The sequence below is a fragment of the Protopterus annectens genome, chromosome 8.part0, assembly GCF_019279795.1.
Source record: "Protopterus annectens isolate FY-2018-M chromosome 8.part0, PAN1.0, whole genome shotgun sequence".
In the NCBI taxonomy this organism is placed as follows: domain Eukaryota; kingdom Metazoa; phylum Chordata; order Ceratodontiformes; family Protopteridae; genus Protopterus; species Protopterus annectens.
Window position 1 is genome coordinate 644962441 of NC_056741.1, and position 16908 is coordinate 644979348.

The 16908-nt window shown below is 38.7% G+C and overlaps 1 protein-coding gene across 3 annotated transcripts in view; it reads left to right on the forward strand.

The window, feature by feature from the left end:
- Positions 1–255: 255 nt before the first annotated feature.
- The window catches only part of LOC122808962 (sodium- and chloride-dependent GABA transporter 2-like), a 1071132-nt gene continuing 1054479 nt past the window's right edge, over positions 256–16908 (forward strand). For all 3 annotated transcript variants that reach the window (XM_044080126.1, XM_044080127.1, XM_044080128.1), the window contains exon 1: positions 256–318. The gene's annotated coding sequence lies outside the window, so the exon portion shown is untranslated. The remainder of the gene's footprint in view (positions 319–16908) is intronic.

Consider the following 16908-nt stretch of genomic DNA (forward strand, 5'->3'; position numbering starts at 1 on the left):
ATCTCACAAAATAAGTAAAATAATTTTAAAAAGATGTAAGCTGTGGTAACAATGGTTAATGCCAGGCTAGAGCCTTGCCAGAATGTTTTCTGAAACCTTTCACATTACCATAAATGTCTAAGCTACTTCTTCCTTCATTGCAAAACTCAAAGTGCAAATGGCATGACTAAAAATCATTTTTTTTACTTCAGACTGGTGTTGAATTTTACATCACCCTTTTGAAGCTGCTTTAAAAAGAGCGAACCACCCCTGTCTTTCATATATCTTCTGCGTTCCAGCCTGTCATTTCATCTTGATGTCTGCAATACTCTTTCAGAGGTCAGTTTATTATCCTTGACTCTTTTGCAATCTTTTTTCAGTTTGTAGTTTAAAGGACAGTCAATTATACTTGCAAGCATGTATTTTCAGATGTCTGGATATCAAATAGCCTTTTTTACAGTAATTGCAATAAATATGCTTAAACTTTCAAAGTACTGGACAAGCATTTTATTTTTCTGGTCAAGCAGGTTGCATCTTTGTTCAGAGCTGTAGTTATTTTTGTCTGGGCACTGTTAAACTTTTTTGGATTCTCTGGTTACATCATTGGAGTAGAGTGTGTGAGCAATACAAAGTATGCTTGCTTAGGAGATTTTTCTTCTGAATTTTTGAAAATTGTGAAACTACAGGATTGTTACTGTGCTGTTATTTGTTCAGATGAACTTTGCTTTTGTAGTGAGACTATAGTCCCAGCACAGATATGTCTAGCTGACAAGAATAGAAAATGTTTTATTATTTCTGTTTTTTAGAAGAAATAAATAATATGTCATGACTTTACCATAGTAAATATTTAGATGTTGATTTGCAGTTTGTGATATTCAGCATTTAGATGGATGTTCAGCATTCATATACATCTTTAAATGACACTTCAACCAGGCACTGATTTACCTGCTGCTTGATATTAGGTTAACAAAATGAAACGACTAACTATTAGGGTCTTTCTTTTTCTTCATTTGCTTAAATATGGACAGAATTAATGCAAGAATATGGATTGTATTAATGAAAAAGGATATATTATCATCTACACATGTACCTTCAAGTAGTTACATTCAGTGTTTGAAGTTTTTTTATATTCTTTCAGTCTGTTTAACAGTATGTGTAGGATAAATTATGAAAAAAAACTGGGAAGCTTTAACATACTATTCTGCATAGTGAAAAAAGTACTGCCTAAAAATAAATGGAGTAAGAAATGACTCAATATAAAGAAGTACTTTAACTACTCTGATGTAGTCTTGTGTTCAGAATTCTAGCTCATGATTTCAGAAAATTAGATAATTTGATTAATGAAATTGAATAATTCAGCTTTTAAAAGCTCTTTCCTTCTTGCCTGGTATAGCTGTATTAGTTTTGCTACCTTTTATTCCTTACTTAATTATATTTGGAGTGGGGAAAGTTACATTTCTGTTGATGCATCAGGCAGTGTATATGAATGTAAGACAACATGATATTTTACTAATAGCCCTGCTGCTGCACAGTTAGCCCAGACTCCTTGCTGTCACAGAAGTAATGTCACAGGTACTATTCCTTGACAAGTAATTTCTTCTGTTATTGAATCAGTACTGCAGCTTTCCCTGTGTCATTGTGCCATAGGCTTCCATAGAAGAGAACAGTTTGTAAAATTAATTTTTGTTTTAACTTTCACACATGCATTCAGTTTATTGCTCTGCTACTGTAAGTACTCGGGGTGCTCCTGAACAGTACTTTGATGCTTCCTGTTCAAAAGCTTAATTTCTTCTTCTCCAATGAGAGGGTTCATTCAAGGATCATTTGATATTCAGAGGATCCAGTACTGTCACTTACTAATTAATTATTGAGATCCATGTGTAAATAGTAAAAACTCCAAATAATAGCATCATCTGTTAAGGATAAAAGTCAGGCTTTCAGAAAAGATCATAAAGTAGTGCCACAACAGTCAGTATAGTTAGTTTATTAATATATTACATATTGTAGCAGTCAAAATCAGTTCCAGTATGAAATTCGGAACAGTAAAACTCCAAGCATCAGAAATGCCAAAAGTTAATGCTGGATTTACAGAAGGGAGAAAAAATAAAAACTAACCACAAGTGTTTTTATAGGGGGGGGGGGGCAGCTCTTCCCCTGAACTTGTATATGCCATTGTGACTGTTGCACCAACTCAGAGAAGGGATAAATCTCCCCAAAGGTGAAAATCACTGTTGGTGCACATTTACATATCATTCCACAGTGATTTTCTAAGGAATACATTAATCTGAGTTGTTTTTCTCTGGGTCTTGTTCTTCAGGCAGCTGATGTATGGGGAGATGTTCATCATTTTTACTGCTGAAGTAGTTTATGGTTTGTATTCTGCCAAGGATACAGCACCTGACCAGCTTTCCAAAGCTGTAACCCACTCTCACACAGCCACTCTGGCTGCTTATAGGCTAATTCCTTTGCAGAGAACTATAAAAGTAACAAAAGTGACTAAAATCTTCAGTACTTTCTTGCAGTCTCATGAGACTTCTTTGGAGCAGTAGCCAGCCAAGGCTTCTTGTCAGACAGGCAAAAACCCCTTTTTGGGATACCTTCTATGCATACTGTAAAACACTAAATCATATTAAAATATTATAAGTGTCTTTTGGTTCAGGCAGTCAGTGGATGTTCCTTAATAGCCGTTATTGTTTCTTTAGGGATTACATTTGAAGAATAGACTGTCTTTTAATGCCTTTGAATTTATGTTATATTTACTGTATTTCTGAGTGTTTTTAGACAACTGGGAAATATATTTCTAGGGGAGAAATTGACATTATTCAGATACTTATGTTTAATACTTGTTTACTTAAATTTGTGGGATGCTTTTGTGTAGCTTTGTTGTGGGACATTATTTATTTAAGTAGTCATTTATTTGGAAGTGTTGTGTGCTGTTTGTGTTTACTAGTGACAATTTACATTCCCATCAGCTCCTTCTGTCATACCTTACCAGCACTCAGGTTTCTTCCCTGGTTACAGCATAGGTACTTACCCCAGTCCTGGTGGTCCTTATCCAAATGTACCTAAAATGAAAAAAGCAAAGGACAAGCCTGTGTCTCACATGCAGGCTGTTCCTCTACCTCATCCAATGGTGGGTGACTCTGCAGTAGCCATTTCTGGTTCCTCAGAACGCTCACCTGTTTTCTTGAATCTCTCTTGTGTAACATGGTAGGTCACTACAGAGCAGAGAATCAGATGTGTCCTCTGTGACTGTTCCAGTTCCCTGCTTGTACAAGGGATTACTGGTTTACTATCATAATGTCACAGAACAAAATAATTTCCTCTCCGAACACCGAACCACAATTACGAAAAAAAAAAAAACATTCCGCAACGCACAATGTCAAATCAGCTGAACGAATTCAGTAGATTCAACATTAAAATTGAACACATCATGTGTGGAGCGCAGGTAAATTAAACTCTTACATCTAACATCACATTTTTGCAAGGGGGCAAACCCCCCTGCACCCCCTTGTGGGGGCTGTGCCCCCCATACCCCCTGCTAACTATATATTCCAACTACAAAATCACATTATAGTGAGGAAAGGGTTGAATTTGCCAAACTGCACTGTACCGTGATCTCTGTACAGTACTTTGAGTTCATATCAGCGAATGCACTGTGCATTCCCTGATATGAAGTTTTGACACGGAGATGTTTATCAAGATGGACATTTGAACATCCATGTTTCAAGTTTCCCATCTGCAGAGCTTCTCCATTCACAATTTTCATAGTAAATCGGGAGAACCTTCCATTTTGGATACAGGAGATACTTAAAGAGGATCTTTGAGAGGTGCCCAGGAAAAAGAGACCTTTTGTTTGAGATGATATTCTATTCCCTAACCATTCACTCTTTAAGGATGTACCTAGAAAAAAGAAACAGAAAACTAAGCATACTGAAAATAAAGAAATGATCACTGTCAATAAAAATTGTTATTTCCCTGGCCAGGTTTCTATTACCGTCAGTCAGTGCTGAGCACTTTTGACTTAACCTAATTTTACTACCCCATAATGCCATAATGCCCATAATGCACCTGATTCTGCTTCATTTCCTGAAAAAGCAGATAAATTGTAAAAAGTTTCACAAGCTAATACATTTATCTGTTCTTCTCTTGCAGCTGACCCAGCTGCTATCATGCCTATGACTGCAGCAGAAAAAAAACATATTTTCCTATTCCATACCAGTATCTGGGGGTAAGGAGGGTAAGTAGTTAGACAGGGTACAACATTTTTTTTCTTCTGCCACATTAGCCTGCTGTCCTAAGTTTCTGCTTCTCTGACCCCTGAAGATTATTCTTCTCCGAATGAAACCAGGTGTAACCTATAACAGGTTTCTAAACATGCCTGAAAAAGTGTGTATGATTGTACTGATACTGTTTCCAAGGCTTCTGCTTCAGCTACTGTTTTGTGGAAATTTGTTTGGGTATGTAACCAAAACTTTTCAGATGACTTAAAATCAGAATTTTTGAGGTAATCTTTATACACAGACATTTTACTTGGGCCTGCTCTGCACAGATTCTCAAACAGTGGGATGAGAGAGGTAAATTAATTCTGGGGGTTTCTATGATTTTTAAGGTCCCCAGACTCTTCCCTTCAAAATCCAATACCACATTTAAAAGGACAGAACAAGCAGAGAATGCAGCCTAATAACTGGCAGACACTCAAGAAGAAAAGGCAAGAGGGTAACAACCCAAAATCCTGAAAACAAGGACATTTTGCTACAAAGTGTTAGATACCAGATTCAAAATGACTGTGCCAGAGACCTGGGCACCTTCCCCACCTCCTCCTGCCCCTACTTCCCTTCTGCTCCTCAGTATCTGAACCTCAATGCTGCTGCAAGGTGATTCAGGAAAGTTACAGCTAGTAATTAATAATGATCTTCCTCTTTTCAAGGGGATCCTGTTGCGCTTCAAACCACACAGTTTTCTCAGGTGCTCCAACATGTGTTAGAAGCAGGTGTCATCGAAAAATTCCTGATGAACACTTAGGAAGGGACTTTTATGCTATAATGTTTCTGGTCCTAAAAGAGCATCACTCATGGAGACCAGTTTTGGATCTCTCAATCCTTTATGTGAAAGTTCCAAAATTCAACGTGTTGACCCTCCAGTCAGTGTTAGCCCTTCTTCCAAACTACTGTGTTATGGTAACCTTATCCCTAAAAGATACTTAATATCACATTCTAATAGCATACATATTTAGGAGACTGCTAAGCTTTTGTGTATTTAGGTTGCATTATCAGTTCTCTGCATTATCCTTTGAGTTATCTACTGCACCAGGAGTGTTTACAAATTGCCTAGCTCCTGTAACAGCTTACTGCAGACTGCAGGATATTGACATTTTTCTTTATTATGACAACTTGCTTATTTGTGCAGAGTCTTTGCCAAGATGCCAGGAGGCTTTAGCAAAGGTTTCATCCCTCCTAACCCATATGGGGTTTCAGATAAACATACAGAAATCCTTCTTGACTCTGGCACCAGGATTGTGTCTTTAGGGTGACTTATAGACACTCTCATGTAAAAAGTCTTTTTGCCTCAAGACAAACTGGAAACTTTTCTCTTCTGACTCAAGTTTAAGCCAGAGAACTACTCAGAATTCTAGGCCTTATGACTCATGATCCCAAAGATATCACTTGGCAGGCTGTACATGAGAAAGATTTGGTGGTTCCTAAAAATATGGACTCAGCATCTTCACCCCTAGAATTTCAAATATTAATGCTGGGATTTGTAATGCTAGAACTACAGTGGTGGAGTGATCAAATGACTTTAAATGCAGGACTCCAATTCCAGGGCCCCCTTTCTTTCTTCTTACAACAACACAATTGTTCTTGACAGACCTCAGATTTCACTTGGGATGCAGTTTCTATGGGACATATTAGGACTGACAAAAGCACATAAATGCCAAACAAATGCTGGCTGTGATTTAAGCTGTAAAAGGTTTACATCATCTTTGGTAACCAGGCCTTATACAGGTGATTACAGTCAACAGGGCAGTGGTTTGGTACTTAAACAAACAAGGGGGCACCAGCTCATACCAACTATGCCACCTGGCAATGATGCTTGGGAATAAGCTCTTCAAGACTCTCTAACTCTTCAGACCTCTAGCATACTATCAGAGCAAATCATAGTGGAAGGCATAATGAGATCCTTGGCAGACCCTCGCAAGTGGAAACTCTATTCAGGGGAATTCCAGGAATTGATCCATGTGTGGGGAACATCTCAAGTATATCTGTTTGCCTCCTTTCAAAGCCAACAAGTAGACAAATTCTGTTCCAGGAATCCTTACAAGCAAGCTTGGAGAACAGATGCTGTCTCATTCCCCTAGTTAGAAATGTTCCTATATGCTTTTCTACCATTTCCAGCCTTTTCCAAGGTACTTCTGAAGATTTAGAAAGATTTACCAAAAGTCGTTATGGTGACCCTTTTTCGGCCCTGGAAAATTGATTCTTCCTTCTTATGAAATTGGCCAAGGGTAATTGTCACAAGCTTCCTCACAGACTGGATCTATTCATGCTGGGTATGGGGCATTTAATACACCCTGACATCAAGCAACTGACTGCCTGGATGATTCAATTCTGATACCTTTTGGGCACCTTTTTTCAAAAGGACACACAGCAGGTACTAAAGGAAGTAAGAAAGCTTGCTACTTGAAACTCATATATTCACAAATGTAAACAATTTTTAAGTTGGTGCCTAGTTAATAACCATGTATCCATCAGGGAATTTGCATCCACAGTACTTAATTATTTGCATGAGCTGCTATCATCTGGCCTTTTGTATGTTTCTGTCAAAGTGCATTTAGCAGCCATTTCAGCCTATCTGCCCATGGATCCCTCTCAGTCTTCCATTCTTGTGGTCAAACAGTTTATGAAAAGGGTTTTACATGAGTCCCCTAAAACAAATTTCTCCATCTTGATCTCAATCTTGTGCTTGAGAAACTGACTTTGTCACTTTTTTAACCTGTCTCTTTGGTTGATTTGAGGTTCATTACTTGGAAAGTTGTTCTACTTGTTGCTCTGACATCTGCAGGATGAGTATCTGAGTTGCAGTTGCAAGTGCTCATGGTGGGGGAATCCTACCTGGTGTTCCAAAGAGATACGGTTCCTCTGTAGACTAACACCACATTCATGTCTAAGGTTGTCTCACAGTTCATTTTGAATCAAGCTGTTAATCTCCATTTTTTATCCACATTGAATATACAAGGGAAAACAGATTTTTCACATCTTGGATGTGCATAGGCAACTCAGGTACTATCTTGACATAAAAAGTCCTTCATGAAAGCTGACCAGCAATTTATATCTTAGAGATTAAGAAAGGGCAACCCATGTTTAAGCAGACCATCTCTAGATGATTGCCCTCTTCTGCTGTGTTTTGCTATTTCCACCATGGCAAAACTGTGCCAGGCAGGGTTGGGGCCCCAATTCTACAATGACTTTAGCTTTTTCAATGGCATATTGGAAAGGGGTGGACTATAGAACTATCCTAGTGGTAGAAACTTCGTCCTCCATCCATACATTTACAAAGCACTATAAACAGTATTCCTTCTCCAGTTCCAGAGCAGGCCTTGCAAGGACTATCCTCCAGGGGCTCAAAGACCCTTATCCTTCCTCCTACCAGGTAGGGACAGCTTTGGTACTCTACCCATAGGCTACTGTAGCAGTGAAAATGATGAACATAGTACAGTTGTGTTGCACATATCCAGAACATTAGAAGTTTGAATTCTATGCTGGTGCAGTAGTTGCACCCACCCACCATCCTTCTTGTTGTATATACGTGGTATGGGTTACAACTTTTATTGTTGAGGCTGTTGTGGTTTTTTAATGGTTACTGTAGTTGTGGGTTAGTTCAGTAACAGTTCCCCTTATTCTCTTTTGGGGCAAGAAAGTCCTGAATGATTTTAATCATTCTGATGGCCTTTATTGTTCCCCCCAAAAGGGGTTAGCATGTTGGCAACTAGAGTGACTGTATGGGAACTTTGGGAAGCTGGTCAGGTGTCGTGTACTTGTCAGACTGCAACCCATAGCTTACTGCAGCAATAAAGAATCTGAACATCTACTGTTATGGGTAGCAAATTATACAACTGTACATGTTCTTCATATTGATCAATGCTGCAGTAAGGGCTATGTCCTGCATACGATACAACAGATGGCCACCATCCAAAGCTTCAGGGTATCTTCCACATGCCCAAACTGTTAGTCATCTCAAGTTGAGCTGACTAATAGACTGGTTTGGGTGCCAAACTCTTCAGAGCTTTCCTGCTGCAGAGAAGAATACTCCTCTGTGGGCTTTCAATGTTTGACTGACAGCTAATGCTGTTCCATTGCTGTGCAGATAAATTCCCTTGGGGAAAAAATCTTCCATATTATATTTTTTGTTTAAACTAACTTTTTTTACAACTGTTTAAAGATACAAAAAAGGATTTTTATTGACTGTCTCATTACTTTTATATATTTTTAAATGAGAGGACGCATTTTTTAATTTTGTTGTAAAAAGTCGTTAAACTGCTTTTTCCCTGGATAAACTGTGTTTATTTTATTTTTTTGGGGTTGGGGAAAGTGTTTAAAGGGTTTTTACTGTGTTTTTTTGGGAAAAGGTGACTTTTTTGTAATTTCCTCTTTTACGGATTATTGCTACCAAACTTCTCCAGGAAACAATCACCATTTTCAGCTTGACCATGAAACAAAGTGCCAGTTCCTCAGTTGGACCTTCTTTCAGCAACAAAAAGAAAGTTAACTAAGCAGTCTTTGCTACCATAACAGGCAGGTAATTTGCCTCAACTGCAGGTGGGTGACTCTGCTTTGACCAATCCTGGTTCCAAAGACCACTCACTTTTGTCCCTCAGAGTCCACTGGACCACGGTTTAGCCACATCCACTGTGGCTGTTGGGGTTCCCTTACTGGGCAGGGGAGAGCCACTTTAGTTGGTTATGGGGGAAGGGGCAGGGAATGTGTTCTTGCTTAGCCAGACTGTTGTGCCCATACCTGGGGAATCTGCTGCTGGCAGTACTAGGGCTGTTTGCCCTAATTTTCCTGTCAAAAAGAGACAGAAAACTAAATATTAAACTTTTCCTGTGTTAGTTTCTCTGGACAAGACTAATTTATTGGGCTTGACATAGGGTATTGTACAGGCTATTGACACTTCCTGTAAGGTGGTTTCTGGTAAAAGGATAAGGGATTCCTCTTACCATGAAGAGTTTCAAGATGTTGAATCTGTAGGGAAATGTGAAGGGAAAGATGCAGGTTTTTCTCCTCAGGCTTCTGATTCAGATTTTGAGGAGAGTATGGTATCTGAATCTTCTTGTGAGGGATTCTCTTTCACTGAGACTGTTTCTAGAATGTACCAGTGTTTTCAGTGGGAGAATAGTGATGTATCTCAGTCCCTCAAAATACTATGAGGTGCTACAACTGGAATTCCCAGAACCTTCACACCCCACACTGCCGGTGCTATTAGCATTGGAGGATGTGTTGCTCACAGCCTGTATTTCCCCTGACACAGCCAACCTGCTGCCTGTAAGAAAGCAGACAGAATGTACAACGTTCCTCAGACTTTCAAGTTTTTATACGCTAATCACAGACCTGACATAGCAGCTATGGCTTTAGTTAATCTAGCTGCTGCCAAACATTTTGTTAATTCTAAACATTCTCTTTTTGACAAGGGTGGTAAAGCTAAGTTTGGGAAAAAGTGTTTGTTTCTGCAACTTTGATTTTCAGATTTTTAAATTGTCAGGCTCATATGTTAAAGTTTATTCTGACGAATTGTGAACATATGAGGAATGTTTTGGCTGTAGTTTCCTCTTGTAAGGAAAAATCGGATTTGTGCAGTTTAGATTAATTTGGTTTTCAAATCACTAGTCATTTTTTGAAGCATGTTTATGACTTTGTAGATACTACTTCCATGTCTGTCGACACTTTTACTGTGTTGATGAGATTTACCAGACTGCATTATTAGAGTCTACCAAAAGATGCCAAAGATGAAATTTTGAATTATCATTTGGATAGAGACTCGGTTTTTGGACTTTCTGATATAGGGATGAGTGTGATGACAGAGTTAAGCTGATAAAGGGAATCTCTCAGGTAATCTCTCCCTCTGTAAATTTTCCAATGGATTTTCTGCTCCCTCGTCCATTTTTAGCAAAAATCAAAACAAATAGTTTCAGCAGAATGTTGATAAGCAGATATTTAAAAAAATAATGGCAGGTAGGTTCTAAAAAGAAAGCTGCCCCCCCCCCCAAAAGGCAGTCAAATAAGGCAGAATGACTATTTATAGTACCTTGCCCCCCAGTAGTCCCTTACCCTTTGCAAAAAGTCTGAAGTGTAAATCTCCTTTTCTGTCTTTGGCAACAGATTGTTTCAGGCAAATGGGTTTGGAAGCTGATCCAGCTAGGATACAGATGACAGTAGGAGGAAATTCCGCTTTTCCAATGTATTCCTTCTCATCCTCCAGACCTAACCCTTCTCTTCCTTTAAGTTCTGCATCACATGCTGTGTCAGGGAGTAATAAAAACAATTCCTCCTTCCCAGCTTGGAAAAGCATTTTATTCAAGAATGTTTTAGTGCCAAAGAAAGAAAATTCATGGAGACTGGTTTATGGACCTTTCCTTCCTAAATCTGTTTATGATTGCATGCAAGTTCAAATGCTTTCACTTCAGAATCTGTTACTCCTTCTTCCTCATTTGATTTTTTTGTAACCTTAGATTTAAAAGATAGATATCATCACATTCCTGTTCATCCAGACTTCAGGTATGTATTAAGTTTTTTTGTGTGTCTCAGTCATATTATCAGTTCTCTGCTTTACTCTTTAGACTATCCAGTGCTCGAAAGGTATTCACTAAGTATCTATCTCCTGTCAGAGTCTTTTTAAAACTACCATTAATCTCTCACTTGGGTAATAGATCTCCTACACAGGCTGGGATTCCAAGAGAACATTCAAAATCATTTTTTGACTCCATCACACAAGATTGTGTTTCTGGGATGCTTGCTAGATACTTTAACACAAAGATCCTTTCTTCCACAGGAAAAAAGATCTATATTTAGAGCTATTCCAGATGTTTTCCACTCAGACTACTGTAGCTGCTTGGGAATATCTCAGGATTCTGGGTCGCATGACATTTATGATTTGCGTGATACCTCTTGCAAGACTCCACATGAGAAAGATGCAATGGTATTTGAAGTCTCTTTGGTCCTACCAACACCCACTGTCTTTTCAAATTTCAGTCCTGGGATTTGTGAAAGGAGAAATCACTTGATGGAGACATCAAATATCCCTGAGTCCAGGTCTGCCCTTCTTCCCTTCGGTTGTAAAACAGTCACAACAGACTCCTCATATTTTGGTTGGAGATCAGTGTCAATGGAGATAAAATGCAAGGTCTCTGGGACAAGAAAGACATACTAAAGCACATGAATATAAAAGATATGCTAGCTCTTCTAAAGGCTAACTGTTTGAATCATCTGTGGTTGACAGGACCTCTTCAGGTAGTTACAGATAATACTACTGTAATATGGTACATAAGCAAGAGGGGGTCAGATGTCATCCTCTCCGCAGACCAGTCATATTAGCATGGAGTAAAGATTTACAGTAGAATCTCACTGTACATGAATTTTTCACACCATCAGAAAAAACTGTGTAGCAGACAAGTTGAGCAGGACAAAGGCAGACCCTCATGAAGGGAAACTAGTTGAGGTAGTCTTCCAAGAGTTGATCCATCTGTGGTGAATTCCTCAAGTAGATATTTTTGCTTCCTTTTTGAACAATCAATTGGCAAATTTCTTTTCCAGGACTGAATGCAAGAAGGCCTGAAAGGCAGATGTATTTTCTTTTCTTTGGACAGGAATGTCCATATATGTTTTTTCCACCCTTTCCACTATTATCCAGGGTCCTTCTGAAGGCCAAGGACAATTAACACAAGCTTCCTCACAGACTGAATCTACTCATATAAGACCAGAGGTGTTTGGCATACCCCATCTCCAAACAACTGCAACTAACTGCCTGAGTGGTGAAATAGATACCTACAAGGTATTAAAGAGATTCTGAGAATGTGCATCAGGTATTAAAGGAAGAAAAGAAACCTACTACAAAGAAGTCATATATTAACAAATAGTTGGTGCCAAGACAAGGACTAGGACCATTTTAAGGCTAGTGTTTCTCTGGATCTGTGTTATTTGTGTGAGCTGTTATTCTCCGTCCTATCTTATGCTTCCATAAATGTGCATCTGGCAGCCATTTCAGCATGTCTGCCCATGGATATCCCTTTTCCATTATATTCTCATGTGGAAATGTTTTTGAAAGAAGTGTTACATACCAGGTCTTGTAGAAAACAGATGTCTCCTCCTTAGGATCTGAATTTTGTTTTGGAAAAATGAATAATGACTCCATTTAAACCAAACCTGTCAGACTGACTTGAGGTTCTTAACATGGAAAACAGCAGTTTTTTCTCAGGAGTTTGCAAGAATAGTATCTGAGTTGCAGTCTCTTATGGTGTGTCACCCTTATCTAATTTTCCACAAAGCTAGGGTTTCATTAAGAGCTAATCCTTCAATTTTGCCTAAAGTGGTTTACATTGATTCAAGCTATCCATCTCACTGTCTTTCTAGAATTTAAAAACTAGGGAGGAAGGATACTCCATACTTTGGATGTCCACAGACAGATATTATCTTGAGAGAACCAAAACTTTCAGGAAGTCTGGTCATCTGTTCATTTCTTGTGAAGGTAACAAGAAAGGACAACCTGTGTCAAAGCAGACTATTTTCAAATTGTTGCCTCATGCTATTACCTTTTGTTATACTAACCACAACAAGGCAATTCCATACAGACTCATGGCTTAGTCTACAAGGGCCTTTGGCTTCATCTGTGGCTTTTTAGACAGAGTTGGATTCTAGAAGTATTGTAAAACTAAAAACCTGGTTCTCTGTACATACCTTTATAAAACATTACAAACTATATTTCTTCTCCAGATGTAGAGAAGGCTTTGGTAGGATCATTTTCTGTGGGCTCCTGGATCCTCATCCTTCCTCTTCCCAGGCAGTTTAAGCTATTGTAGTCTAGCCATATAGCTAAGGCTACTGCAGCAGTGATCAATGTGATGAATATAGTACAGTAATTTAAGTAAACTTACCATAACAGTAAATTCAGTGCTGTAAGCACCCCCCCCTCATTTTTTGTATATTTTTGTTGTCAGGGAGAGGACTTTTATGATCATTTTCATAGCACTGACCTTTCAAGGACTTTTTCCTCTGTCAGTTGGCATGAATGCTGAGATGGGCTTGGGCATGTGTAGAAGGTGCCCTGAAGCTTTGGAGGCTGGCCAGCTATAATATCCTTCACAAGTTATATCCCATATAGTTAAGGGTACTGCAGCAGTACTAATTCTAACACCTAGTGTTAAGGTGAGTTTACTTACAACTGTACTTTCCCACTGGGTGAGATCCCCATGATTCAGCCATTCCCAGAAGTGTGAAGTGAGCTAGCTTGAAGTGCAAGTCATCATTAGCACTCTGGGAGGCTAGAATTTTCTTAATAAGCCCTTGCCTCCCCTACTCATACATGGTCACACTGAAGGGGTTGGCATGCAATGGGCCTTCAGGATGTACAGCTACATCTTTTGCATGCAATATAATTAATTGACCCTACACCTTTATATAGACTGCACTCCAACTGTGTAAACCTCAGTCTTCACTGAAACGTCTTCTATGGAAAGCATGCATAGATATATACCCCTCACTCCTCCCTCTGAGGAAAAGTGAGCAGGCTTAAGCCTTGTCATTTTTCTTCCCCTACCCATGCCAGGTCAAACAGGTGCCTAAGCCACTACTTGAACTTGATTGTCTGGATTAAAGGGCTTTATCCCTTTGTGCTGATGGTAATGACAGCATCATGTTTCCCATCTAGTCCAGCAGTTAGAATTCCTGGTTTATACCTTTCTTGAGTTTGCACATTTGTAAAACTGGTAGTATTATATATACCCACTCTTGGGACCTGAATCTGCACTGAGGCATGAATAAAACTTGTTTTTCGTATTGGTGACTCTGTCAGAGAGTCTCTTACATATGGAATAGGCTTCTTCTCCATGTCAAACAAAACATTGCCCTAACACTATTCACAAATAACCTTGAAGAGTGGCTGGAGATCTGCAGGTTCAACCTTGTCTTAATCCCTCTGCCGTATAGATAGGGGAGCAAGTAATAAACTGCAACAGTCTGGCTGTTAGTGTTCCTCTGGAGTGATTGCCTGATATCTGAGCTGATTTAATTATTTTTTTATTTCAGTCCTAGCATATAGCCATGGCCTGTAGCCATGACCAAGTCTTGTTTGCATGGCTCTATAAGTTCTTAAGAGTAAACAATCCTGCCTCTTTTGTGAGAAAAAAAGGAAATGCCTTGATTAGGAACTTAGGATTGGTGCAAACTCATACCGAAAGGTAGATGGTGGGAAAGCAAGAGGAGTATTAGAAGATTCCTGGCTTAGAAGAAAAAGTGAAACAACTTGCCTATATAGGATGAAGCAGCTTTAGCTGCTTGCAATTGAATAAAGTATGGTGTCATGGTAGTTAAAAAGTCAGTGTGACAATTTTCTTTGTAACATGTTTTAGTCTGGCTTTCCATGGTGTGTGGATAATATGATGCTCACTTAGCTGCACATTTTATGGTATTGTAATCTGAAGATGTTTGACCTGAAACTTGGAGAACTTATGGAAAATAAATACAAGGGAATACCATCCCCCAAAAATGTGGATAATAAATGTGACATGTACCCCTATGGTCATGGCTTGGGCAGACTGTACATGCATGTGTGTGTGTGTGTGTGTGTGTGTGTGTGTGTGTGTGTGTGTAAATATATAGGTGTAGGGCATCAGATCAAACATCCCACTTGCAGCTTGTTTACTCCACTTCAGGGTAATCCCTGGAGTATGCATAGCAAGTGTCTATCTTGTTGTGTTCCACATTTTGACAGCAGCTACTGTGTGTCAGGGTATTGGACATTTGATCCAATGTCCCACACCTATGTGTGTGTGTGTGTGTGTGTGTGTGTGTGTGTGTGTGTGTGTGTGTGTGTGTGTGTGTGTGTGTGTGTGTAGGTGCCAATTAGAATAATATCCAAGTGAAGAAGAAAAGGAAATGATTCAACAATAGATCAATTTTGTATCAATCTGACATTTTTTCTGAGTCTTCTATATGGTCCAATACTGATACTGATTTAGAGGTGTCTCCAAAGTTGAAAAAGACTTTTCTAGGTCAAAGGCACACAAGCTGGGTAGGTGCAAATATCGTAAGCCCAGGAATGGAGGCAGTCATTACATCAAACTTTCAGGAGATGTTGACAAAGATGTAGAAAATTAATCTTTATGCATAATTTTGACTGACTTTGACATGATTGAAGCTAGTGAAACTTTTCTGAACAAGGGTTTAAATTTTGTTAATAGTTTTTTTGTAGGCTTAATTGATGTGGTGCAAGACATTAAGTCATTCGCTAGAATTTTAAAGTTAAAATACTGGTATAATTATGGGGATGATGAACATTCAAGTCAGGCTGACAACCCTTTTGTTTTGTTTTTAAAAAATCTAACTTCCACCCACCATATCACCCAGTAGTTACAGCTTTTGAACAATCAAATATATATGATTTATATCTTAATCAGAGAAATATATTTAGGAATTTTGGTTATAATCTTACACTAGCTGAAAGATCTGCTCTGAAAGATCTGTAGAGCCAAAACATGTGGTAATAAGGAGTGCTGATAAAGGTGGGAGAATTGTGTTATGGAGAAAAAGACTACAAACTGGAAGCTTACAAACAGTTAAACAATTTATAAACATATGTAACTCTGGAATTAGATCATTCAAGTATTTTTAAAAAAATCTATTGATTCCTTTTTTAATTAAGTGTTTATTAATTGGGTTATACCCTCTGAAGTTAAGACAAAGGTTTTATTTACTATCTAAAATTCATAAAAGGTTAATCCAGTTCTGGGTAGACCGATTATTTTGGGAATGGTTTCTCCTACTGAACCCACTTCTGAGTTTTTAGAATTTTATTTAAAGCCTCTTTTGGTGAATGTCAGGGCCAGACTAGTTGATGCTACTGAGTTGTTGCCATTGATACATGATGTACAGGCATCCAACATGATGTGGGTATGCACTTTAAATAATGAAAGCCTTTATACACCTATACCCCATTTTTAGGGATATTCAGGCTATGAAATACTGGTTAGATATGACAGAACTATATCATTCTCAATTTAATGAAGTTTTGCTGAACCTTTTTTCTATTGTGTTGGAAATGAACGATGTTATGTAGTCCTATCTCGCCCTAATTCTTGCTGGATGGGTTCGGAGCCGATATTCGGCTCCGACTCAGCCTACACTAAAGCTCAAGAGCATTTTACTGGCTCGAGGCTAGCCCCTTTCCCATGGTGCCTCACAGCAATTCCCCAGATCTCGTTTGCCATGAAAGCTTCAAGGTTGTGTCTTACTGGATCGTTGGCTAAGTAGAACATTTTTTTTTTTACTTATTTAGTCCTTTTCTATCACCTTTTTCTGTCATATATATCTTAACAGTTTCTTCTGTACTATGCATCTGTTTTTTGAAAGTTTTCAACCCCTATTCCCCCCTTAGGACTGTAAGACCCATTTAAATTAGAGGGCCGTGGTGCCCGTTTAAGTTAGAGGGCCTTTCCTCCCTGTGTGTGTGAATGTTATTAAAAAAAAAAAAATTTCTTCTTCCTTACACTTTTATATTAGTGTTTAACTATGTCTAAAGATAAAGACAAGGTTCACAAGGATCATCGCCCTTTGGGCTTCAAAAAATGTGACAGGGTGACAGGTGTGCGCAGAAAATGTCTCTTACAGACAGCCACACCAGTTGCATATATTGTCTGGGGAAAGACCATTTACAGGAACCTTG